The 26,486-nt window shown below is 39.6% G+C and overlaps 1 protein-coding gene and 1 pseudogene across 2 annotated transcripts in view; both read right to left on the bottom strand.

Moving 5' to 3' along the window:
• The window catches only part of SPTSSB (serine palmitoyltransferase small subunit B), a 27,655-nt gene extending 25,096 nt beyond the window's left edge, over window positions 1–2,559 (bottom strand). For both annotated transcript variants that reach the window (XM_059921969.1, XM_059921967.1), the window contains exon 1: window positions 2,333–2,559. The gene's annotated coding sequence lies outside the window, so the exon portion shown is untranslated. The remainder of the gene's footprint in view (window positions 1–2,332) is intronic.
• LOC132364347 (uncharacterized) overlaps window positions 2,556–26,486 on the bottom strand; it is a 97,227-nt pseudogene continuing 73,296 nt past the window's right edge.

Raw genomic sequence — 26,486 nt, forward strand, 5'->3', positions numbered from 1 at the left:
TTATTCCTTTTTATTGCTGAATAATATTCCATTGTTCCATTCCATATCTCATTTTATCTATCCATTCATCAGTCAATGGATGCTTGGGTTATCTTCACTTTTTGGCTATTATGAGTAATGCTTCAGTGAACATTTGTGCACAAGTTCTTACAGGGACCTAGATTTTCAATTCTCTTGGATAATACCTAGGAGTGGAATTATATGGGTTATACGGCTGGGTTATATGGTAATTCTATGTTCAACTTTTTGAGGAACTACCAACTTATCTTCCACAGCAACTCACCCATTTTACATTCCCACCAGCAATATATGCTGGTTCTAATTTCTCCACCTCCTCTCCAACAACTGTTATTTTCTTTCTTTTTGATTATAGTCATTTTGGTTGGTGTGAAGTGGTATCTTGTGTTTTTGATATTCATTTCCCTAATGACTAAATGATAGTAAGAACCTCTTCGGTGATTGGCCATTTGTACCTCTTCTTTAGAGAAATGTCTAAAATCCCTTGCCCATTTTTAAATGGTTTATTTGTCTTTTAGTTGTTAAGTTTTTCCTCTTTTGTGTTAAGAATGCAGGATGGTTGGAAGGAGAGCCTCAGATCTTTCACATGCTCTTGCCTAAGGTAGAGCTTCTGCAACACTGGTGGTGGATGAGATGCTCGTGGCCTGCTTTCCCAGGGATATACCATAGCCCTATGCTGGGATCTAGGCTGAGAGGGAGTCCTGTGTTCTTGGCTGTACCCCCCACCTCAGAGTGGAGCACCATCACATCCAGGTGGAGTTGGCAGGGAAGTGAGTTGTGGTTCAAAATCCAAACTCTTGCTGTTCTTACGGAAATTTAGTGGATTGTCTTGAACAAATTTTTCTTCATTTGTTGTATTTCCTCAGGACAATTTCTAGAGACTAAATAGTTGTTTACCTACAATTTTCAATAGTAATTTTAAAGTTATAGTATTGTTGTTTTGCTAAGGGGTGGGTTCACAGAGCTCCTCACACCACCATTCTGGAAGTTGAGTCCCATTTGGATAATTTTTAATGAAGATTTTACATCTTGTATACTTGGTGGTGAAATAGTTTATGCTGATATAGTAGATATAGAATTACAAAAGACAGTTTTTTACAAAAGTATTTGCAAATTTACAAACAGTGGATTAAGAAAACCAGTTGAAGTTGAGAATTGGTTGACTTTCAACTTCATATCCACTAAATTTCTAGAATGCCCATGCATTTGGTTTGACAAACCACTGTTAATTTATTGTTATTAAATAGTTGTATAGAAATCTTTGGGTAATGAGGGTGACAGTACATTTCACATGTTTGTTGTTGCTCTAGTAGTCTATGTGCAAAACCGTCACAGCCATTGAAAGAGTCATCAAAATGATGCCTGTTTTAAAAAGCATAGGAATAATTTAGATGTGAAAATCAAATTTTTCAAACCTCATTAGTTTTATGCACTAATCTAAAAAATTCACTAGCAAAACTGATCATGTATTTCTTAACGTTTTGTTTAACTCAAAAGAACTACCGGGCCACAAAGTCTTGTAGAAAAACAATTTTCCCAACTTCCCTGGTGCATTTATTTGTAGTTTTAAGGCTAAGATTTACATTTAACAATTCTTCAAATTCTTTATTTGGTCAAGGGCTGGGTTCATATGTTCATTGCCAACCAGTTGAATGTCATTTTAGTTGAAACAGATCTAGAATCTCTGCTCTTATCTAAACCCTTCTTTATTATACCACATCCCCACCCTCATGTCAAAGTTATCTATATGTACCTTTCTACTTGGGTTTAGAAGTCTAGTTACTTATAAATGAACACAATCATCTTTAAGAAAATACATCCTGCTTAATAATCATGAAAAAATGTTAAAATGTATTCCTTGTTGGAAACTCTTCACTTTTTGGTCAGTTGACTTGTGTGTATTATTGCCTCAAGTAGCTTATGGGCAAAAAAGTATTGTATAAGAGCATGAAACAAGATAAAGATGCATATTTAAGAATGAAATCAAGAACCTCCCAATGACATTTCTCTGAATAGTTATTACTGAACTATACAAAGATAAATAATGAAAGTAATTAACAAAGTAATTTTCTCTTCTTTTGGCTGGGAAAGTTTTAATAATAAAGTTTGGCTTCTGTTGAGTGAAACATCTTAGTTTCTAACATAGTTAAAGGCAAATGGAAAAGCCCGTTCAATTCTTAAAATTTTTAATGCAGTTAAATAATAAGCTGATACATTGCATTATGGCTTGGTATTATTTTTTCCTTATAAAGACAGGAATTCTATCCTTCTAAAGCTACTTTGCAGTTCAAGCAGATATGTGGAAGATGCTTACCTCCCAGTTGGGTGTATCTCCTGCGGCTTAGGTGAGCACCAATGCTTTGGCTCCTCCCCAACTGCTGCGAGCTTCCCACTGCGCTGGGCACCTCGAGGCTCCAAGAGTTAGGTGTTCGGCCCCGCCCTCTGCACTATTGCTAAAACTCCAATTCTGCCAGACTGATTCCGGTGATTAATTATTGACAAAAGGAAAACACTCCCAGGCAAACTTGTGTCCAACCGCACTGCTCCCAACGACTCCGTCCAGAAGAGAATGCCGGCTGCACCACTCCCCTCCCCCCTTGCTCTATGGTCCCAACTTCCCACACGCTGCCACTCTCAGTCCTGGGCGACCAGGCTCGTCCTCGGAGGAATGCAGCCCAGCGACTTCTACATTTTTAAATTTGGTTTCCTGTAGCTCGTTAGCACTTCTCCGGGGACCAGCCTCTCAGGAGGGGGTGCTTTCCGGATGCAGGGGAAGCCTGGGCTCTGAGAGCAACGGAGGAGGCTAAGGCGTCGCTGTCACCTCCGGCTGCTGCAGTAAAACCCCGAGTCGCGGCGGGGATGGGGAGGAGGGGTGGGGAGGCGCCCTCCTCCTCGCTCGGATCGGAGCCCCGACACTGCCGGAGGGGCACGTACTTCGGTGGTAGTGGTGGGAGCGGGCAGATAAACTGGAGGCGAAGGTGGGAGCCTTGGGGCTTTAGCCTAAGCCAACGTTAACCCGCCTAGGGAAAGCGTGCGCCCAGCATCCATCGATCTGCAGACTTCGGCAAGGGGGTGAAGCCGGGCGGATGCCGAGGACTGCGGTCTGAAACTCAGCGGCAGGCTGCGAAGTGAGCCCTGGGCTCCGGGCCGGGGCGGCAGTCGGCCCAGCAGGCATCCCACCGCATTCGTCTGTCAGAAACAGAAGAAAGCAAACCCTTTTAGCTTTGGCAGTTAATTTTGGTGCCTTTGAACGTGCAAAACGCCTCTCCCCGCCCCACTCCCTCCATCCAGCATCTTCCCTCCTCCCCGTTGGCTGGGCGGTTAATCGTTGAAAGGCTGGACCCCCTCGGGGAAGCAGATGGAAGGATCGTGCCCAGCGAACTTGTGTGTGCTCACTCACAAGTGAAGAGAATTTGGGCCCGGACTGCGGCAGGAAGGCAAATTGGGGAGAGAGGGCTGGGAGGTTCGTTGCCTACACTCGCGGCGCAGGCTGCCGCGGCTCCCGGACCGGCGACCCCAGCGCTCGCGCTCGGCGCTCAATTATCTTCCCGAGGAGGCGCGGGACCGCGAAGAGCATCTTCCCTGAAAACCAACATCCAGAACACCATCGATTCCTTTTCTACCGAGGACATAGTGCTTAGATTGAACGCCGCGGCTGCTTGCTGAGAGCGCAGAGGACCTTGAGGCTCCCAGCCCCGATATCTGTGTAGCCGAGACTCTGCCCAAGACCTAGTGGGGTCCGGGGCGAAAGAGTCTTTTGATTAATGAGCATTCGGGCAACATCTGCCCGTCAGCCCCCATCGCCTAAGGAGGACACGTTGCACACGTTCGGCCTCATTGTGCTGAAGCGCGAATTTTAGCTGCGGGCAGGTTTCCGCTCACTTCACAACGCGCTTCCAGCAGGTTCGAAGCAGGTTCCAACCCGCCGGTGCAACGAAGAGAGAGACTGGGTGGGGGTTACTGCAAGCCGGAGGAGGTGTCCCCAAAGGAAGCCGAAGGTGGTTGGGGCCAGGGAAGGGAACCAATGGAAACTGAGCACCTTGCAGCATCTGTGTTGGCCGTTTTACATCTTTATCTTTTCTGTATCTTTTATCTAAATAGTAGCAATCTCTGATAATATTTTTTATTTACCACTTTATGTTGTTCACATTCCTTATCTTCTGGCTTCTCCTGACAAATCTTGTCATGTTGGCAGCACAAGTATGACCACCCCCATTGGGAGATGAGGAAATAGAAACCCTGAAGAGTGACTTGTTCAGGTCGCCAAGCCCCTATTGCGGTGGGATCAATACTATTTACACTGGTTTTTAGGTCTCATTATTCATTATCTAGTTTTCTTATCAGATTGTGACATGCCCCCCCCATACTCCCCATGATTGTACATTTGTGGAAGTATAGAAATAGGTCTCTTCCTGCCCAAAGTTTGTGAAATGGCTATGAGACCTTGCAATTATTTGAACTGTAGGTGGGGAGAAACTGGTATAGCTTGCAGAAGCATCTAGCCCATTAAAAATAATCTTAAATGACATATGTAATATAACCACACACAGATACACCTTTATGTATAACTTTGCACCCCCAAATGGAGAATAGGTGTTTCTTTTTTTTATTATTACTAACAGAACATTCTCAAAACTTAACTAGATCACAAAATAAAGATTGACACTTTTTTTTTTAGATGGACACATTTTAAGTGGCAGAAATCATACACAGCTCATTTCCCCCTGATTGACATAGCACAGTTGGAAATTTAAGAATACTTTAAAAGTAGGTTAAAGGGAAGCACAAATGGGAAACTACAAACTTTTTAGAAACAGAAGAAAAACAAAAATCCTACATAAAATTGGAAGAGTATGGAAAAGCCATACAACGTTCAATGTATTTATTGCAAAGCAATGTACAAACCAAGAAGCTTAGAAGAAATTACAAAAAATTGTGTTAACTCATGTTAAAAATAAAAGCAGAAATTAATGAAATAGAAAAATAAAAAACAAGGAGAATTGATCAATGAAATAAAAAACTTATCTATTGAAAAGATCAAGAAAAAATCAAGAAACAAAGGTACAAGCAACATTAGAAAAGAAAGGTGGTATAGGGGGTTCCCTGGTGGCGCAGTGGTTGAGAATCTGCCTGCCAATGCAGGGGACACGGGTTCGAGCCCTGGTCTGGGAAGATCCCACATGCCGCGGAGCGACTAGGCCCGTGAGCCACAATTGCTGAGCCTGCACGTCTGGAGCCTGTGCTCCACAGCAAGAGAGGCCGCGATAGTGAGAGGCCCGCGCACCGTGATGAAGAGTGGCCCCCACTTGCTGCAACTAGAGAAAGCCCTCGCACAGAAACGAAGACCCAACACAGCCATAAATAAATAAATAATTAAAATTAAAAAAAAAAAAAGCAAATGATTTTTTAAAAAAAGGTGGTATATAACCACAGATGAGTTGGATATTAAAAACAAAACAAAAAAAGATAATGTTTTTTGCCCACAGAGAGGATCCTCCCTTTGTGCTGATAACTAGAAATAGTGAGATAACAAATGGTTAAGACATACCACAGCTTATGGAAAGGGGAATAAGATTTGAAGAAGCAGGCAAAATTGTTTAGAATGTAAGAATATAAAGTGATTCTAATTGTATCAGCTGAACATTTGGAACCAGGCCTTTCATCATCATTATCATAAAGCAGCTGTTGAATAACTAAAGGACACATGCTTGCTGGAGTAGAAAACTTTATAAAGTAAGAAAAGTTAAAAGTAATAAAAGACTATATGCTCTCAAGGTAACCTGGGAGGTTTGAGGACAGATATTACAGGGAAGGGAATAGGATCACTTTGTAAAAGCTGTATTTATGACCCAGAAAGTTTGTTTGGAATGTCTCTGGAGTTCAGAACACCAGGAAGGAGAAAGGACATGATGTGAGAATCCACTGAAAATGACCAGCCTGAAAATGGTCTTACCTCCAGGGGACCAAAATTAATAGCCTGAAATGTGAGTTTTCTCAAGCTCCAAACCTGCCCAGGGTGGCATGGTAGAAAGAGTATGTACTTTGGAGCAAAGTCTGGTTCTACTAACATCTTTTCTACTAAGAAACTGTAGTCTGAGACAACTTGTCTATTATTTCTATACCTTAGTTTTCTCATCTATGAAGTGGAAATAATATTGCCTTCGTGGGGTTCTTCTGAAAAATTAAAAGAGCCACTGTTTACAAAGTAACTGTATAGTTCTCTATCTCACCCGCTCCCTACTCCTCCCCTCCCTCCCCCGATTCCTCCTTCTCTAAACACCATCTTTCAGGATCTTCTCTTCTGTCCATTGACATTTCTCCTATTTTGTCAGTAGGACTCTACCTTCCTTCCCTTCCTTTCAGCGACCCAGCTACCTCCTCCGTGACTTTTTAGCAATTAGGAATCCAAACATCATGACTGAGTACCTTTGGAATGCTTTGGAGAGACACCCCTGAATCTAAAAATACTCAGCCCCTCTCTTATAAAGTGAATGGCAAAAGCAGGATTGCCCTTCCTCCCTCCCTCCCTCCCACCCTCTCTTCCTTCCTTCCTTCCTTCCTTCTTTCCTAATTCATATATTTTTTGAGTTCCTATGTGGCTGTGTTCTAGCAGAATGAGTGTCATTGCTCCAAATCACTGATTATAATTTAACAGAGATGCAATGCTTAGGCTGAAGTCTTTAATGGAAAGACCCTAACATTTAACCATTCTTACTTTTAATATTAGAATAAAGATCATAATAGTAATGAGAGTCAGTAGTTTATTCTAAAAATTGGAAAAGCAGTATTTCATTAAGGAACTAATTGTCCCATTAATCATTAACAAACATATGAGATGTATCATAATAGGCACAATTCTTGACGTTAAAAGCTGTTCTTAGCAATAAAGAGACCCCAAGAGAACAACACAGAAATTCCCAGAGCAGCAGTAAGACCAGTTTAACAAAGATTTTCTGAAGAATTTATTCTAAAGCAGCCTCAAACACTGCCTTTTTCATACAATGTCCAAAGTGCATCTACATCTATTTGGACAAGACAGAGAAGACAATGGAAGATCAGAAGAATCAAGAGAAAAGAATAAGGCTCCAACTAACTATATCAGCAATATCTCCCTTTATGTATTAACTCTTATTCTCTTCTATTGATCTTATTATCAGGAGGGGGAAAAGAAAGAAACGCAGTAACAGATGTGAGTATTTAAAAGCAAGAACAGAAATTTGAAGCAAATTTTATTTACTTCTTTCTGGTTTGCTTTCACTACGTGCAGATTAACACTTCCTTATTTTTTTTTTAAACCTTGTTAGATTAGCACTACTTATTTCTATGATGGCGTGACAAAAAAAGTGTTGCCTTTCATTTCAGTAAACAATGTTGCCCTCCATAAGCCACTGGAGCTGCCCCACTGATGCGCCCTGAAGGGAATTCAGGATGGAGAAAAACAGGTTGCTGGCTCTAGATAATTAAGATGCATATTAGGGGCTTCCCTGGTGGCGCAGTGGTTGAGAATCTGCCTGCCAATGCAGAGGACACGGGTTCGAGCCCTGGTCTGGGAAGATCCCACATGCCGCGGAGCAACTGGGCCCGTGAGCCACAACTACTGAGCCTGCGCATCTGGAGCCTGTGCTCCGCAACGAAAGGCCATGACAGTGAGAGGCCTGCGCACCGCGATGAAGAGTGGCCCCAGCTCGCCGCAACTAGAGAAAGCCCTCGCATAGAAACGAAGACCCAACAAAGCCAATAATAATAATAATAATAATAATAAATAAATAAAATTAAAAAAAAAAAAGATGCATATTAAAGAAATAATTTCAGTGAGCCCAGACTCCTGCATCTTCCTGTACATAGAAAAGCACTAGGATCATTAACTTGAGAAGTCTGGGGTTTTTTTGTCTTTTTTTTTTTTTGATTAGCAATAAACTTTTGATGTTCTACTACTTGTTTTTTCCCAGCAAAAACTCCTATATATCCTGGCTCCTCACTTACCTCTTTGGAACATTTCTTCAGACCTATCTGAGAGGTTGTCTACCCAGGCTATAGTCCTCAGTACAGTCACTGAATAAAACATAACGTGCAAATTTTAGGTTGTGTGTTTCTTGTTTTTTTTTTTTCCTGTTGACAGTGGCATAAAATGTTATTATTCTCCCAGAGTAGAACTCTTCATAACTCTCAATATATTTGTAAAGATATTTGAAAAGATTGTTACATGTTCATGAAACTTACATATTTTAGTCTTCGCTGAGTCACTAACTAGCTATATACCTTTGGCTAAGTCCCTTTAGTAATTTTATATTTATTTATTTATTTTTTTCAGAATAAGTGGATAATTCTGTTTTCCTGTAAAATGGAAAACATTTTTTCCCCCTCCTGGCTATGTTGTTACAAAGATGCACCAGATATCCTTCATTATCCTATCATTTCTTTTGTTTCAGTTTCCCTCTATCAACATAGAATTTTATTTTCTTCATTAATTAAGCCTGTTAGGTTAGAAACAAACAAACAAACAAAGTAGAAAAGTTGTATGGCTGGGGTCTTTGAGCTCTCTGCCAAACTTCAAAAGAAGAAGAAGAATGACGATAATGACTATCATTTATTGAACTACAACCACCAAGGTTTTCCAGAATCATCTCTTTTTCTTGCTACAAGTTTGCAAGGTAGGAGCTTTTATTTTATTTTTATAGACAGTAAACCAAGAATCAGAGAGGTGGTAACTTTTTTTAGGTGACACTTAACCTGCTGTATTGTGCGGATTAAGAGAAGAGATGTTGGAGCCAAACCTCCCATATTTAAATCCCAACGTGACCACTCTCGTGAATGAGGAGAGCTAACTTAAATCTCTCTAAAGCCTCAGTTTCCTCATCTGCCATAAAGGATAATAACCATGTTGAATTATTTATGTTAATATCCAAAAAGCATGTAGAAGAGAAAATGTCCCATAAGTGTTCACTACTATTGTCTGGAGAGTTCAATGAGATTATAATTCATGTAAATCAGTTCAGTTTTGGCCCTTAGACAATGCTTAATATGACAATTTCACTTTAAAAATATTTTATTTTTATAACATATATAGTTTTAAAATAGTCTGTCAGAGATATGATTAGTCCCTTTCTCCTTCCCTTTACCCCTCCCTTCCCCCACGATTCTTCCTCCCTATCTTCTCCTCGTCCTCCCTTTTTGTGCCAATAACTATGATCACTCAACTGTATTGTCTATGAACTATTATTTTTTTTTTCAGAGAAACCCATTGTTTACCCTAATGTTTCAGACCAACATAAAACATACTTTAATTCAGTATCACATATTCAGGAACAGAACTCTTTACTTCCCCCATCTTTTTAAAAGACTTTTGCTAAAACAGTAGTTGATAAAAAAATAAGAATGTTCAGGTTTAGAAAGGAGAAATTAGCTTAAAGGTGAAAACTTCCTATTTTTGAGAAAGACTGATGGATTAAATATAATAATGAGAACTCTCAGTATCTGAGATACGGATTGGTCTAAAGTGGCTGTATTAGCCGGGGTTCCCCAAGAAACAGAACCAATTATCTATCTATCTATCTATCTATCTACATATCTATTGAGATACTTATTATAAGAAATTGGCTCAAATCTAAGGTTGGCAAGCTGGAGACCCAGGAGAGCTGATGATGTAAATTCCAGTCCAAAAGCTGGCAGGCTTGAGACTCCAAAAGAGTTGAATTTTAGTTCAAGTCTGAAGGCAGGAAAAGATCAACCTGCAGCTCAAGCTGTCAGGTAGGAGGAGTTTTACCTCTTACTCAGACTTTTTGTTCTATTGGGTCTTCAACTAATTGGATGAGCCTTCAAAAGAATCCACTATAGGGAGGGCAATCTGCTTTACTCAGTCTATAGATTCTAAGGTTAATCTCACCCTGAAACACCCTCACTCATAGACACACTCATAAAAATGTTTGAACAAATTTCTGGTCATCCCATGGCGAAGCCAAGTTGATACGTAAAATTGATCGTCACAGTGGCTAAAAATTTTGATTGACCCAACCATTTTGCTTTGGATTTTGACATGTGACTGCATCTCTCCCAGAACAAACTTACTTCACCCTTCCTTTGCTAAGGGATTTATTGCTTCTTTTAAGGCTTTTGATTTGACTTCTTTTCTTATCCTTAATCAGTTTGAGTAAGACTCTTACTCAAAAGGGAGGACTCCGGCCCCATCATTGCCTGCCCCCATTGAGTGAGTTGTCTCCCATCTTCAACAAAACTGCTTTCTCTGACTCAAATCATAGCTGCTCTAATGTTGTGACATTTTTCTGTGGAGAATTTGGCGTTCATTGTGAAGTTATTTTTAATTACCGTGAAATTAAATTTTGGGGCCAGGATTCTATTGGGGATAAAGAGAACAAATGCAGAGTGAAAATAAGGCAACAAGAAAATGCAGATGTCAAGAGTAAACAACAGGAAAAGAAGCTTATGGAAACACAGTGGCAACTGGAAATGAAGCCGTGGTCCTTTTTGGGTCATCTGTCCCAGTCTCTAATATCTAATCTAGTGACCTGTATTTGAAATTTGTATGACAGCTTTATGCGAGGCATCAGGAGAATTTGGTGAAGCATCTCACAAACCATGTATTAATCAACCAAGAAATTTTTCCCAGCAGGACTAGACTTTTAAATATCAGGCAGATACAGCATGCCATTACCTGTGTAAATTAAAACAGAATCTCACCATAACTAGCCACCAAAAGTTTACATTGACCACATCATCTTTTTATTTTTTAAATGGCTGTCGTTTTCTTCTACCTATTATTTTTTTTAAAAACAGCATTATTGAGATATAATTCACATACATTTAATTCACTCATTTATAAGATGCAGTTCAGTGGTTTTTAGTGTGTTCACAGAGTTGTGCAACCATCATCACTACCTAATTCCAGAATATTTTCATTACCCCAAGAAGAAATTTCATATTTATTAGCAGGCATGTCCCATTTCCTCACCCCCAAGTCCAGCCCTAGGCAACTACTACTCAACTTTCTGTCTCTATAGGTTTGCCTATTCTGGACATTTCATATAAGTGGAATCATACAATATGTGGTCTTTTGTGAATGGTTACTTTTATTTGGCATAACATTTTTAAGGTTCACTCATGTTGTAGCATTGTTACTGAGTCTAAGCTCATACTGCTCGCGGCACGACAGGCTAATACTTGAGAGACGAGTTGCTAGGGCAAGGAATAACTTTTTTTTTTTTTTATTTTTTTTTTATTTTTGGGTGTGTTGGGTCTTCGTTTCTGTGTGAGGGCTTTCTCTAGTTGCGGCAAGCGGGGGCCACTCTTCTTCGCGGTGTGTGGGCCTCTCACTATCGCGGCCCCTCCTGTTGCGGAGCACAGGCGCCAGACGCGCAGGCTCAGTAATTGTGGCTCACGGGCCCAGTTGCTCTGCGGCATGTGGGATCTTCCCAGACCAGGGCTCGAACCCGTGTCCCCTGCATTGGCAGGCAGATTCTCAACCACTGCGCCACCAGGGAAGCCCGGAATAACGGTTTTATTCGGAAAACCAGCTAACCAAGAATATGGTGGGCTCGTGCCCCAAAGAACCATATTGCCTGAGTTAGAATTCAGGCTCCTTTTATACTAAAAGGGGAGGGAGTAAAGTCAAACACTTCCTGGTTCCCATCAGCCTCCAAAGGGGATGTGTTCATTTCTCCCTCCCTGCAGTCATTCACAGCTGGACCTGGTCAGGATGTTTCCTGTGAGCTAAACAAAGGTATTTTAGCTTAATGCTTATTACGGAGGGAGCAGGGTTCCCAGCGATGGACCATTATGTATAATTTAAGCTTATAGGCAACATCCCTATTAACTTGTAATAGAATACAAAAGGTTCTTCCCTATTACAGCATGTATCAGTTATCCATTCATTTTTATTGCTGAATAATATTCTATTGTGTGACTATACCACATTTTATTTATCCATTCATCATTTGATGGGCATTTGAGTTGTTTCTACTTTTGGGGTATTGTGAACGTTATTGTACACATTTTTTGGTGGATGTATGTTTTTATTTCTCTTTTGTATAAACCTAGTAGTGGAATGACTGGGTCATAACTCTGTTTAACTTTTTGAAGTACTGCAAAGCTATTTTCTAAGGTGGGTGCACAGTTTTACATTCCCACCAGTAATGTATGAGGGTTACAATTTTTTTCACATCCTGGCCAACACTTGTTATTGTTTGTCTTTGTGATTTTAGCCATTCTGGTGGGTGTGAAGTGGCATCTCATTGTGGTTTTGATTTGCATTTCCTTAACGAATCATGATACTAAGCAGTTTTTCATAAATTTATTCATTATTTGACATCTTTAGACAAATGTATATTCAATTTTTTGCCCATCTTTTAAATTTGTTTATTTAATTGTATCTTTTTATTGTTGAGTTGGATATAACTCCTTTGTCTGTATATAATTTGAAAAAATTTTCTCCCATTCAGTGGGTTGTCTTTCCACTTTCTTTTTTCTTATTTTATTTTATTTATTTTAACATCTTTATTGGAGTGTAACTGCTTTACAATGTTGTGTTAGTTTCTGCTGTATAACAAAGTGAATCAGCTATATGTATACATATCTCCCCATATCCCCTCCCTCTTGCGTCTCCCTCCCACCCTCCCTATCCCACCCCTCTAGGTGGTCACAAAGCACCTTCACTTTCTTAATGGTGTTCTTTGAAGCATGAAAGTTTTTTTAATAATTTGATGAAGTCTAATTTATCTTTTTTTCTTTGATCTCTTGTTCTTTTGGTGTTGTATGTAAGAAACCATTGCTAACCCAAGGTCATGAATATTTACTCTTATGTTTTCTTCTGGGATTTTTAGAATTTTAGATTTTACATTTAGGTGTATGATCCATTTTGAATTAATTTTTGGGCATGGTGTGAGGTAGGTATCCAAATTCATTCTTTTGCATGTGGATATCAAGTTGTCCCAGCACCATTTGTTGAAAAGACTGTCTTTTCCCCATTGAATTGTCTTATCACCCTTGCCAAAATCAACTGACCATTTGTATGGACTGAATCTTTGTGTCCCCCAACATTCATAATGTGAAATCTAATCCCCATTGTGATGGTATTTGGAATTAGGGACTTTGGGAGTTGATTAGGGCAAGAGGTAGTACCCTCATGAATGGGATTAGTGCCCTTATAAAAAGAGACCAGAGAGCTAGGTAGCTGTTTTTTCACTTTGTGAGAACACAGTAAGAAGTCAGCAGTCTGCAATCTGGAAGAGGGCCCTTTTAAGAACTCAACCATAGTAATACCCTGATCTTGGACGTCAGCCTCCAGAACAGTGAGAAATAAATTTCTCTTGTTTATAGGCCACCTAGTTTATGATATTTTTGTTATAGCATCCCAAACTGACAACATAAATGTAAGGGATTATTACTGTACACTCAATTCTATTCCTTTGATCAATATATATAGCCTTATGCAATATCATACTGTTTTGATTACTGTAGTTTTACTGTAAAAGGTTTTAAAATTGGGAACTATTGGTTTTCCTGTTTTGTTCTTCTCTTTTAAGATTGTTTTGACTATTCTGGATCCCTTGCATTTTCATATGAATTTTAGAAGCAGATTGTCAATTTCTGTGAAAAAGGCAGCTAAAATTTTGATAGGGATTTTATATCCCTTTCTACAGATTGAGTCTATATGTCAGTTTGGGGAGTAAGCCATCTTAACAATATTAAGACTTCTGATCCATGAACATGAGCTGTCTTTCCATTTATTTAGATCTTCTTTAATTTTTTCCAACAGTGTCTTGTAATGTTCAGTGTACACGTCTTGCACTTCTTTTATTAAACTCTTATTCTAAACCCCAAATATGAATAAAGCTTAGTAATGTCCAGGAATTATGTATTGGTTAACCCAGCATCCTTCCTACCTGGCTTAGTGTCTTGCATTATGGCTGTCCATCCCTGTGCTTATTGAAGTAAATTGAGAAAATACATTTTATACTTATAGAAAGTTCACAATATTTTTCCTTTTTATTACAGCATCCCATTAAGAAAACAGAACAAGTATAACCCCATTTAATAAGAAAGTTAACTGATGGACATATTAAGGCCAAGGAGGTTAATTGGCATGGCCAAAGATACTCGGTCCATGTCAAATATAAAATTAAAGCACAATTCAACATTTTCCTCTAGTATTGTATTAATTCTGAAAGCTTTTAGACCAAGAAGCATATTGAGAAGTTCAGGGGAAAATGGGGGATAGCACTAAGTGATTTTTATTGAATTACATTAAAAATGTACATTGTCATATCATCCAGCTCCTTTAGGACTAAAATAAGGTGTCACTCTGGGGTGTATTTCTTTCTTGAACTTTTAATTTTATTTATTTATTATTTATTTATTTATTTATTTATTTATGGCTGTGTTGGGTCTTCGTTTCTGTGCGAGGGCTTTCTCTAGTTGCGGCGAGCGGGGAGCCACTCTTCATCGCGGTGCGCGGGCCTCTCACTATCACGGCCTCTCCTGTTGCGGAGCACAGGCTCCAGACGCGCAGGCTCAGTAATTGTGGCTCACGGGCCTAGTCGCTCCGCAGCATGTGGGATCTTCCCAGACCAGGGCTCGAACCCGTGTCCCCTGCATTGGCAGGCAGATTCTCAACCACTGCACCACCAGGGAAGCCCTTGAACTTTTAAATTAGCGAAGTGTTTGCAAAAAGTCTTACAGTTATTTTCATGCCACATTTCAGTGACTCACTGATGTGAGGATACAAAAACCTTGACTTAATGAAAGTTAAAGTCTAACTACCACAGATGGAGTTAAAGATGTGTCAAACCTTGTAGACTCTCTCTTCTGCTTACATTTCAAAGGTACAGATCTCTTTTACGAGTTGACACCTCCTAGAATGGTCTCTGATTCGGGCTTTAGAATTGAGCATCCAGTTAAGTGTATGGTTGAGCATCTGATAAAGAAGCTTGTGATGGGATGAAACAGGTATTAAATTACTGTGATTGAAATGAGAGCAGTGTATGGGTATCTAGCATTTATTGGGAACACCTACCAATCAGGAAGACATTGTCAAGGTCAGGCAAATGGACCAAGAGAAGGGTACTAGCCTTGGCTACATGTTACTGATGTCACAACTCTCATTAGGAAGGGGAAAAAAGGCCCACTGAGAGTTTCTTGATGATAAAAACAGGAGGTGCATTAAGAGGAATGCCTGCTATCAAGAGTACCAGACATTGTGACCTAGAAGAAACCACCGAGATTGACTGATGCTTTTCAGGTCTGAACTGGATGGATAATGATGGCTGCCTGGACCCCAAATGAAGAAATTTTAATTATAAATGGTTAAAAAAGAAATGACTTTATATTCCAGGAAGTATTCCCCGAGGTAGTCAGTAAAAATAATAGGATTTTTCTTCTCTGTAGGAAAATGTAAGTAGAGGGACAGGGGGGGTTCTGAAATGGGAGTTAAACACAAAAGAACTTGTAGATGAAGATGTGAGTTGAGTTGCTCTTAACCGCATACCTGTTATCTATCAATTGTTTAAGAGTGAAACCAGTGAATATAAAGGAAAGGTAAACATTTAATGAAGGCCATGAAATAGACCCTCGGCAAATGTGGATGTAACATTTTTAGTTCTGCTATGTTCAGATCATTCTAGCGGTCCATGAAATTTGCAATTTTGCTGAGCCACAAGCTTGACTTCTGAATTTGAGGTTGGAACGAAAGAGCAAGTTGCTTGTTAGGAAGTGACCTATCTAGTAAATAAGAGGTAATATTTAAAAAGTTGTTGTTTTGGTTTGTTTTAGTTTTTAATTTGCCAGCAGCTCTGGCAAAAATAGGTAGGGGGTAACATGAATATTTGCAGTAAAATATTTGAATTACTTGGGTTTTATTTCATGTTAAACTTATCTTTCATTAACATAGATAATCACATTTCTTTGGAGGAGATGGAGTGGTTCCACATTTCTATTTAGGAGTTTCTTAGAGATCACAAATGGTAGGAAGGGGAAGACTTTTGTCATGAACCTGCATTTCCATAGTAAGCATCAAAGTTTAATTCAGGAGAAAATTAAATAAAAATTGCAAGGGTTTATTTTTTTATCTTAGTTTCAAGTAAGCTCATCATTCCTTAAAAAAAAAGAGAATCTGATTATTGTTGTTGCTAAAGAAGTTGAGATACAATTTTGAGTAATAGGTTATCTAGGCATTTTCCTCATGCTGTTGTGTGAATAATGTAGGATCAATTCCAGGTTATAAGGGTGAAAGTTATTTTTACTGCAGTGGCTGTGTGCATGTCACACAATTTTGTGGAGGGTATCCTCAGAAGTCTCTTTGAGAGGTCTTTGGAAACTGCAAACCTAAACTTAAGTCCTTCTAAGGACTAAGGATATTTGAGGTCCCAGGAGAGTAGAGCCAGAGTGGGGCTCATTGAATTTTGCAAGAAAGGACCTGATTTTGGGAAATAAAGCACAGAACTGTGAATTTGGACCCATGGTAGGATCTGATGGTAGCTCTGAAGCTGCAGGGAATCTTGGAGCACAGATTTTTGTTCTTTCATGTATGTAAGCAGGACAAATCTTTTCTGTCAGCAATATATCAGCATTTGTGTCTTCCCATTTTGCTCTGAGGCTGCCTCTAAGTTTAGAAGCTGCAGAGGCAAGAAGATACTATCCTTTCCCCATTTGCCCCCCTCTCTGCAGGCATTTGAGGGATAAACAAATGAAAAAATGTGAAGCCCTCCTTCTGATTTTGAAATCAATGATGACAAAGGAAGGAGCAATTAAGAGGTAGATCAAGAGCTGAAACAAAATGAGCCCTGGGGATCTATCTTTACTTTTGAAAAATATATTAAGACAAACTATGTTTTTGCCTTTTCTGCTTCAGGTTTTCATTCTTCACACTGAAACAATATAGTGGTTTGAGTCACTGTATCTCAGTAGTGGTGCATTTTATTTTCCCCAAATCTTCTATCGTGGGATTTTTCTTTCACCATGCCTTTTATTTTTAAATTTTTTAAATTCAGTGATTGGCTTTACAGGTATTCAAGCATTCCTAGATGCATATCCTCTTGCAGTGTGTACTCCTCCAGGTCTGCAAAAATCATGATTTTCCTGATTCAAAGATCTAAATACATGGAAAGACATCTTATTCCATGGATCAGAAGACTTAATATTGTTAAGATGGCTTACTCCCCAAACTGATTTACAGATTCAATCTGTAGAAAGGGATAGCAATCCCTACTGAAATCTTAGTTGCCTTTTTCACAGAAATTGACAAGCTGATTCTAAAATTCACATGAAAATGCAAGGGATCCAGCATAGTCAAAACAATTTTAAAGAGGAAGAGCAAAATTGGAAATCCAAAACTTCCCAATTTCAAAACTTATTACAATAAAGCTACAGATAATTTAAAAGCTGTCTTTCATGGAGGCATAGAACAAGGCTTTTTTTGGTCATAGATTTCAAGAAAATTTCAAAACCTTGAAGTTTTAAACAAGACTGAAGCTCATTAAAAAAAGCTGAGGTATTCTTAAGGGAGAAGTATGAAATTTTCCAACCAACGACTGTAACACTGAAGACTTCAATTCTATATTATGGCCACTAGAGGAGAGAGGGGGAAAGAAGGGAAACAAGGATGGGGCTGTTGAAAAGATGAGGAGAGATGCAAGCAGACAGTTCTCCACTCGAATGGAAAGAAGAATAAAAAATGGCTCATCTAGAGAGAGAGACAGGATAGAGAGTGAGAGATGGGAGGGAGAATTTAGTGGCAAATGTGCTCAGGTATTACTCTGCTTTTTAACCATCCTGGTAAACAATACTGTATGGAGGATGATTTTTGACCTCCTATACCTCTTGTGAATGATGGGGTGACCATCCTAACCCTCCCTATATCCTTTAAAAATATCACTTGCAGACCTTTTGGTTGACTTTTTTTCCCTTTTTTCATCCATGGGAAAGTAATCAACATCCTTTGAAATGCCTGTCCTCTCCAGCTATCTCAAATAGTATTCTGACTTGACTGGGAAATATTTTTCCTACTCTTATCTACTAAAGCTAATGTTTATTTTCTTCAATTCTAGTCACTTAACACATATTCAAGGCATGTGTTAGGTGTTAGAAATTTACTTTTCAACTTAGCTGTTGGATCATTTAATTTAAACACAAAAGTTGCCTGATTAGCTTACTGTTGGTTTCAATAGATATTTGGATATCTAGATTACCCGGATGTCTGAAAGTTAGTGCCTGTTGTTGTGCTGAATAAGATGATGCTTGTAGGAGAGTCTTTCCCATTGCCTTGCACATAGCAGGTGCTCAGTGGTTATTTGTTTTCTTCCTCAATAGTGAAATTTATAATGGAAGTTTTTTTTTTAATTGGCAAAATTACAATCTAAAGTTAAATGGGTTAACTAAGGCTTCAATTTTCTTTCTGAGTAGATTTCATGTTCATGTATACAGATAGCCTTGTTAGGATCCAACTAAAATTAAAAATTCAAAAAATTTCACAACACTAATTTAAAGTTTCATGTTTTCATCCATGGCTTAACACACTTTAAGTTTCCTCTGACTGTTTTAAAATGTCCCTTTGGTATCTCTAGCAAGTGTTTTAGGTATAAAACACAGTCCTTTCTGATCTCAAGCCCAATCTGAGGATTGTGGGATCCTCAGCGATTGAACAAGTCATTTAGGATTATTCTGGAAAGTTACAAACTGTTATTACAGCTATGAATACCTATGATGGTCTCATTCACTCATTAATTTATCCAATTAATATTTATTGAGAACTTATGTCCAGCTGTGCCCACTCTGGCATACAGTGGTGACAAACAGGCTGATTTCCTCCCTTGACGGAGTTTTACTTTTGTGACGTAAATTAGCTGAGCAGTTTTGACTCCCTTCCAAGCCTGTTTTAGATACCATAGTTTTGAAGGATTTATTTTAAACAATAATCCTATCATTGAAGAATAGGTCAGGAAGCCAGGTAAAGTTGCTCTGAATGAGAAGTCTTGAAGATCTCTGTCTTCACCTTTTTTTTTTCCCAAAATTTTTTCCCAAAATTTTATTTTGAAAAATTTGAAATCAGCAGACAAGTTGCAAGAGTCATATAATTAATACTCATCAGCCCTTCAATTCACCAATTGTTGACATGTCTTCACCTTTTTTTTTTTTAATTAATTAATTAATTTTTGGCTGCATTGGGCTTTCGTTGCTGTGCGTGGGCTTTCTCTAGTTGTGGTGAGTAGGGGCTCCTCTTCATTGCGGTGCACAGGCTTCTCATTGCGGTGGCTTCTCTTGTTGCAGAGCATGGGCTCTAGGTGCTCAGGCTTCAGTAGTTGTGGCACGTGGGCTCAGTAGTTGTGGTGCACGGGCTTAGTTGCTCCGCGGCATGTGGGATCTTCCCTGACCAGGGATCGAACCCGTGTCCCCTGCATTGGCAGGGGGATTCTTAACCACTGCGCCACCAGGGAAGTCCATGTCTTCACCTTTTTGACGACTGTCATACTTACATCTCCTAAGAGTATTGTAGGCAAGAATCTTACAACATAGGCTGATGAGAAGTTAAATCAAACGGTTTCTAAGGCCCCTTTCAGCCTAGGATTTGGTGAATTGGTGATAAACCAGGGAAGAGGGATCTCTCCAAAATGACCCCAGAAAAACACAGAACCCTGCTAGAATGTGCCACTTAATTCTATGTAAATGTAGTAAGCTCTAATGAGCAACTCTGGGTTATGTCTATCGCACTATTGACCCTTGCTCATCCTTTATCATTTTGAGCAAAGAAAGTCTGGAGACTAATGGAAAAGCATTATAGAGCTTTTATTGATCTCTGCTGCTCACCGTGAACTGGAGCTAGAGACTTGTTAAGCTAAATGAGCTCAACTGAGACTCTGGCTGTCAACGTTTACACAGAACCTGTGCATAAGCCTCTGGGTCTGCAGGGGTTTTCTTCTGACCAGGCATAAACATTGCACATGGAAAATTTTGACCTGGGATTTCTGGTAGTCATTAAGAAAAATAAAGTATGACCTTTTATTTTTTAGTGAAATATAGCAACTTTTGTTGTGTGTATTTCAGAAATAGATATGTTTAGAATTTATTATTACAAAGTGTTTTTCTACTTTAACATTTGGTAGCATTTCCTCATGGTTAGTAAGTAAAATTATAACCTCGTGCTTTGTTGAGTGGGCAGTGTTAATCTCACTTCAGTGTCCTTTGTGGTTGGAGATACTTAAGCAGAGGCTTGGGAGGGATTAATATTACAGGGCAGTGATTTTCAAAGTGTGGTCTTTAGACCGGGAGCATTAGCCTCACGTGGGGACTTGTTAGATATTCCCCCTGCTCTGGGTGGTTCTGATGCATGCTAAAATTTGAGAACCCTGTAATAGGAAAATGAGCCTTAGATCAGTACTTCTGTAGGAAGAAGAAGAGGAAGGAGAGTATCAGAAGCCCCTGGGTTTCTTCTTTTCTCAAGCTCACAGTCTCTTTTCCTTTGCCCCTCCTTCTACTCCCATTGTTGCACAGTGAGCTATTACTCTGAGAATCTGACACACTCTTTGGAGGCTTTGGGGTGAATCTTTGGACGAGAATGAAATTTTCTAGGAGATGGTCAATCATGATGGTGTCATGTCCTGACCTTGTGACCTTTTCAGGATTTATAAAGTTCTGTTGTCTTTGCATTTACTATAGATACACTGATAGCCCCAACTGCTACTATGAGTTAGACAGAAATAGTAGATGTACGTTGTTTTACAATCTTGAACTTGCTTCTGGTTGCCGACCTTTCCTAGAAAAGTTGAAAATGTTCTACTCTTTTCTGAAATAAAGGTTTGAGTACTATTGTATAATGCCTTGAACTTTGGGTTTCTCACCCATTGAGAAAAGACAGTGCAATGGTTGGGCTGATCACGTGGCCTTTGAATCCAGGCTGCTTGGGCACAAATGCTGGCTCTGCTACTTGCTCCATGTGTGACCTTGGGAAAGCCCTTATCCTCCTCTTGGTCAGTTTCTTCATTTGTAAATCAAGCTGGTAATAATGTCTCCCTTTTACTAAGTTTTAAGCATTTAATGCCTTAATACATGTTAACTTCCTGACACTTGATAAATACTCAATAAACATTAGATATTACTACTATGACTATTGTGTAATGAGAAAATTACCTACAACTGAGAAGATAACTAATTAGAACAATAAGTGTGACTGGAAAATATATATAATCTGTCAGGATAGAGTAAAGAAGCTATAGAGTCAGACACACACAGGTTTGATTTCTTGGTATGTGTCTTCTGGCAAGTAATTTAGTCACACCCGAGCCTTGATTTTCTTATCTCTGAAATGGAGATAATGCTTTCTGCTTTGCAGGGCAGCTGAGAGCAGAAACAAGAACATTTTGGAAGAGGCTGGTATACTCAATACAAATGGCATTATTCTTTTTATTGCTGCCTGCTTTTCTCGAGCTAAATTTTAAATAGCAACTTCCCTTTCCTATGGAAATGTAGGGAGTCTGATTTAGAGGAAATGTGTATGTGCTGTGGAATGGCCCATATGCCACTTTGCTATTACAATATGACTCATTATTTCTAAACTTAGTGTTGCTGTATTTGTATGCTATTTGCTTTTCTCAGAAATCCCTATGTTCAGATCCAATCATAAACTTTGGATAATAAAAGAGAGTAACCTCAATTAAGTGCATTTTTTTGGAGCCACCGCACGTCACTCATATGAGGTTGTCCGACCAAGCCATCACATAAAGGGGACTAGTATTCTGGTAAAGCAACTGCGGAATTCTACATTTGTACAAAGCTCTTTTATTTACAAAGGTTTTAAAATTGTATTATGTTTTCTATTGAGGTACACTTTACATATGGTGACAGGTGTAGGTCTTAAGTCTGCATTCAATCATTCTTGACGAATGCATACACTTCTCCTATCAAATGTATAGAACATTTCCATCACCCCAGGAAGTCTCCTCATGCCCCTTCTCAGTCAATTCCCCATGCAACCACTATCCTAATTTCTATCCTTATTGGTTAGCTTTTTTTGCTGGAAAACTTCATATAAATTGAATCATGCAGTCTTTTACGTCTGTCTTTTTTTTCCTGTAGTATAATGTTTTTGAGAGTCATGTGTTGCTGCATGTGTAAATAATTTGTTCTTTTTTGTTGCTGAATAATATTCTATTGTGTGGCTATGTCTCTGTTTATCCACTTTCCTGTTGAGGAGAACCTAGGCTGCTCCCACAACTTCTTTTCGTCATCAATGTAATGATGTTGAATAAGCAGAAGGTTCTAATATCTCCGTTTTCCAGACTAGAAAGCTGGAGCTCAGAGAAATGAGGCAATGTAAGTTCTCACTGCGGGCAAATGCTGAATCCAGGAGGAGAATCTGGTCTTCTGGTTCCAGGGCCTCTGTTTTCTTTCCATTTTCCGAGGCCAGTTTGTTTCTGGCCTTTACCTGGAGTTCTGCCCTATCTGACTCCAGGATGCTGTCTAACTCTGCCTCATCTTTGAGAAAGACTCAGAATGTCAACATTCAGGAATTCAGCCCTACTCTGAGGTAGCCCTTGGCAAAGCTTTAGTTTCTCAGGTGGAGCGAATGGATTTCTGAGGCTGGCCCAAGTGTTGAAGCAGAGCAGGGGATCTGGATGGCATTGGGTTAGATTACAGATCTTCAGATCTTTTCAGATGTTCTGAAGGTGCTCTAGGAGAGAAGCTTTGTCTTCCGGAGTGCAAAAGGGAAAAAAGGATGGGCATGGAGTAGGACAGGCCTCTGTTAAACGCCAGCTCTACCACACACACTAGCTGTGGGAGCTCAGGCAACTCCATCTGTAAAGTTTCTCCATCTGAGTCTGTTTCTCCATCTGGAAAGAGGTATTTTAATGCTTCCCTCCCGGGTCCCAGTGAGGCAGTTCGTGACATAGAACCTGCTCTTTCTGTGCTGTATTAAGCTTAAGGGAGTGTTACAGTGCGCTGTTGACCTTGCTGTGGGATTTCCACGTATGGAAGAACTAATCCTCCCCTTTATCTCTGAAGACACTAATTCATAATTTATAGACTCTGAATAGAGATAAGAAAGTTTACTTGTCAATAAAGTCCTCACAGAAATAAAGCAAGGGAGGGGCACAGAGGGACTCGTTTGCTTTAAGAGATCTGGGAAAATGAATACAGCAAAATGTGTGCCATGAAGACAGTCTTTTCTCACTCCTTCTCGAGAAGAATGCAGACGTCTTCAGGAGGAAGTCCCTTGTTCAGGATGCTGATTAGGCTGCATGGGTAAAGAAGGCCTGTAGGAAAAACAAAAGGAGAAAGCATTTTACTCTCAGGCTCCATGACCCCATTCCTGCCCTGTTATGGATTCAGCAATGTCTCTGGGTCTCCATCTCTCCACATATGACCCTTAAAGAGCACTCTGATATACACCTCAGGATTGATGTGAAATTTGATGAGTTCAGTTTTCCAATAATTTACGTGGAGGCAAAGATTTTGGTAAAAAAATTTATCTGTATACTATGTAATTTGAGCTTAAGTGTGCTGTCCGAGAAAACCTTACAAGCTATGAGAAAATTTGATGTGTGATCAGTTAATAGTAGGATATATTAAACTTTGGTCATAGCAAAAATTGGGAGGAGAACCTAGGGTTGGACAATTAGCTTGGTGCTTAAGAGTGTCTGAGGTAATTTCAAACAGTCTGTGACATACTGAACTTGTTTTCAACCAAGATTGAAGAAAGCTGGTCTCGAGTGATCCAGCGAGGCCTTGCTGCTCCGCAGGGCACCCTTGCTTCCCAGCCCTTACCTTTGTTTCCCTTCATATTCCCAAGGAAAAGACACTCTTCTTCTTTTTTTTTTTTAATTAATTTATTTATTTTTGGCTGTGTTGGGTCTTCGTTTCTGCGCGAGGGCTTTCTCTAGTTGTGGCAAGTGGGGACCACTCTTCATCGCGGTGCGCGGGCCTCTCGCTGTCGCGGCCTCTCTTGTTGCGGAGCACAGGCTCCAGACGCGCAGGCTCAGTAGTTGTGGCTCACGGGCCTAGTTGCTCCGCGGCATGTGGGATCTTCCCAGACCAGGGCTCGAACCCGTGTCCCCTGCGTTGGCAGGCAGATTCTCAGCCACTGCGCCACCAGGGAAGCCCCAAGGACACTCTTCTAAAGGCTCAGGGCTTGTGCTTGGAGAGGAAAAACAGTCCTAATAGTCTGGAAATCAGAGCACTTGCAAAGTATTTATGCAGGAAACTGAATGATATGCTTCATTTATGGCTTTCCATAATTGGCATTTAAACACAGTCATTCTGCTGGCTCAGCTTTATAATGTAACAGATCCCTTGTGTGTAGGAGGAAGAAAGAATGAATATGCCTCTAAAAATGGGGTGCCTTTTTTCATGAAGAATACTTGAGAGGAAAGAGATGACCATAAGGCAAAGATGAAATAAGTTAAAAAGGCTAAGCATAGGATAGAGAAAAAGACATCTCATGAGGTGAATGTTTCTGTGGCAATTGTTTGGTTTGGGCTTTTCGTTGGAGAACATTTTCTTTCAGAATTTATACTATTTTATGTGTTACTTTCAAGTGTATTGCATAATTTCCTATTTATTTATATATCTGTCTCCCTTCTAGGCATAAAGGAAAAGACACTTTGAATTTCAGGCGATGATAGGCATACAGTTTAGCCACTTATTTAAAAGGTAACATTTATTGAGTGCTTTTTTAATGTACCAGGCACTGAAATAATCACTTGTATATGTATTGCTTTATATGATTCTCATAACAATCATATGAGAAAAGTATAATTATTATTTTTATTATTATCACATTAGAGATGAGGAAACCAAAGGTAAGAAAAGTTGCCAAGTTTAGGCAATTGTAAGTAGCACATGTCAAAGCCAGAGCGTTTAGCTATGGTTTTATACTGTATTGAACTTCTTGATGGTGGAAGTCGCATCTCATCCCTCTTGATATCTTCAGCACTCAGCTGTGTCTATAATATAATGTTTGTTGAATGATTTACAGAACCCAAACATCTTTAAAGGGACTTTTGCAAAACGACGGGTATCCTTAGATCTTTTTTCTCACCATGAACATTAAATAGGTGGAGATTATTAAGGGAAAATTTGGAATCCCTTTAGGAAATGGTAGCTTTGAGTTGCCAATTAGACACCCAAATGTGAATGTTGGTTAAATAGTAGTATTTATGGGGCCAGAGCTTAGGGGAGAAATCAGGGCTGAAGATGAAAATATGATTGTCTTCAGTGAATAGATAGCATCTAAAATCATGGGCCTGGGAATTTCCTGGTGGTCCAGTGGTTAGGACTCCATGCTTCCACTGCAAGGGGCATGGGTTCAATCCCTGGTTGGGGAACTAAGATCCTGCAAGCCATGTGGCATGGCCAAAAAAACCACAAAAAGAAAGAACAAAAACCCCACAATGGGCCTAGATGAGATTTATAGTGGGGTGGGTGGGGTGGAAGAGAAGAGGACTGAAGGCTTAGTCCTGGGCTTCTATAATTAGCAGCTGGGTATAGAAGAAGAAAAAACTGAGTTGGAACGGGAAAACTAGGAGTGAGGGGCCATGGATGCTAAGAGAAGGAAGTGATCCGGGAAGATGAGCCTGGACAGCTGTGTCACAGTGCGGTTGGATGAGGACAAAGAAGTGACCACTGGGTTCGGCGTGGCTGAAAGTCCTTGATAAGAGCTGTTTCATGGGCACGGTGGGGATGAAAGATGGGTAGAGTGGTTGGAGAGAGAATGGAAAGCAAAGGTTAGTCAATTCTTTAAAGTTTTACTGTAAGAGCTGAGAGACGGGGCAAAAGCTGAATGGGGACATAAGGTCAAGGGAGAGATTTTCAAAAAAAATAGGTGAGTATTAAGGTCTATTTTATGCTCAAGGAAATGAGCTAGTAGTGAGGGAGAAACTGAAGATGCAGGAGAGAGAGGGGAGAATCACTGGAGTGATTAAGAGGCAAAGAGGCGAGGGAAACAGAGCTCCAACGGAGCGTCTCCCGTGTTCCAGGAGGGAAGGCAGGATATGCGGTGCTGATGGCAACATTCCTCCTTTACCTTCATATTATTAGACTCTCAGGAGCTGGTGGATTTCACAAATGCTAACTGATATACGTGTGTTCTTACGGATAAATATATACACAGAAAATATTCAGTCGGAAGCTGATGTGAGAATCAGGTAAAATTTCACAGTCAAAGGCGATTTCATTATCAGACCTACATTTAATATTGAACTTTAAACTGCTTGCTATTTTCTAGGGCTGTTATCTCAGATTAAAGGAAGAAATCTCCTGTAAAAATAAATGCAACAAAATCATTAATTAAATGGTAAAATGTGAAAGTTTTCAAATCAAGAATCATGTCTTCTGTTTTTGCTCAAAGAATTTAAATCTTTGCAGAAATAATGGGAATACTGGTGTCTGTGATCAATTGTAACTTCTATGTACTGAGAACCTATCCTATTCCTGGCACTTTTCAAACATTCTTGCTGGTTTGTACAACGAAG

The sequence above is a fragment of the Balaenoptera ricei genome, chromosome 4 (assembly GCF_028023285.1).
Source record: "Balaenoptera ricei isolate mBalRic1 chromosome 4, mBalRic1.hap2, whole genome shotgun sequence".
NCBI classification, from domain to species: domain Eukaryota; kingdom Metazoa; phylum Chordata; class Mammalia; order Artiodactyla; family Balaenopteridae; genus Balaenoptera; species Balaenoptera ricei.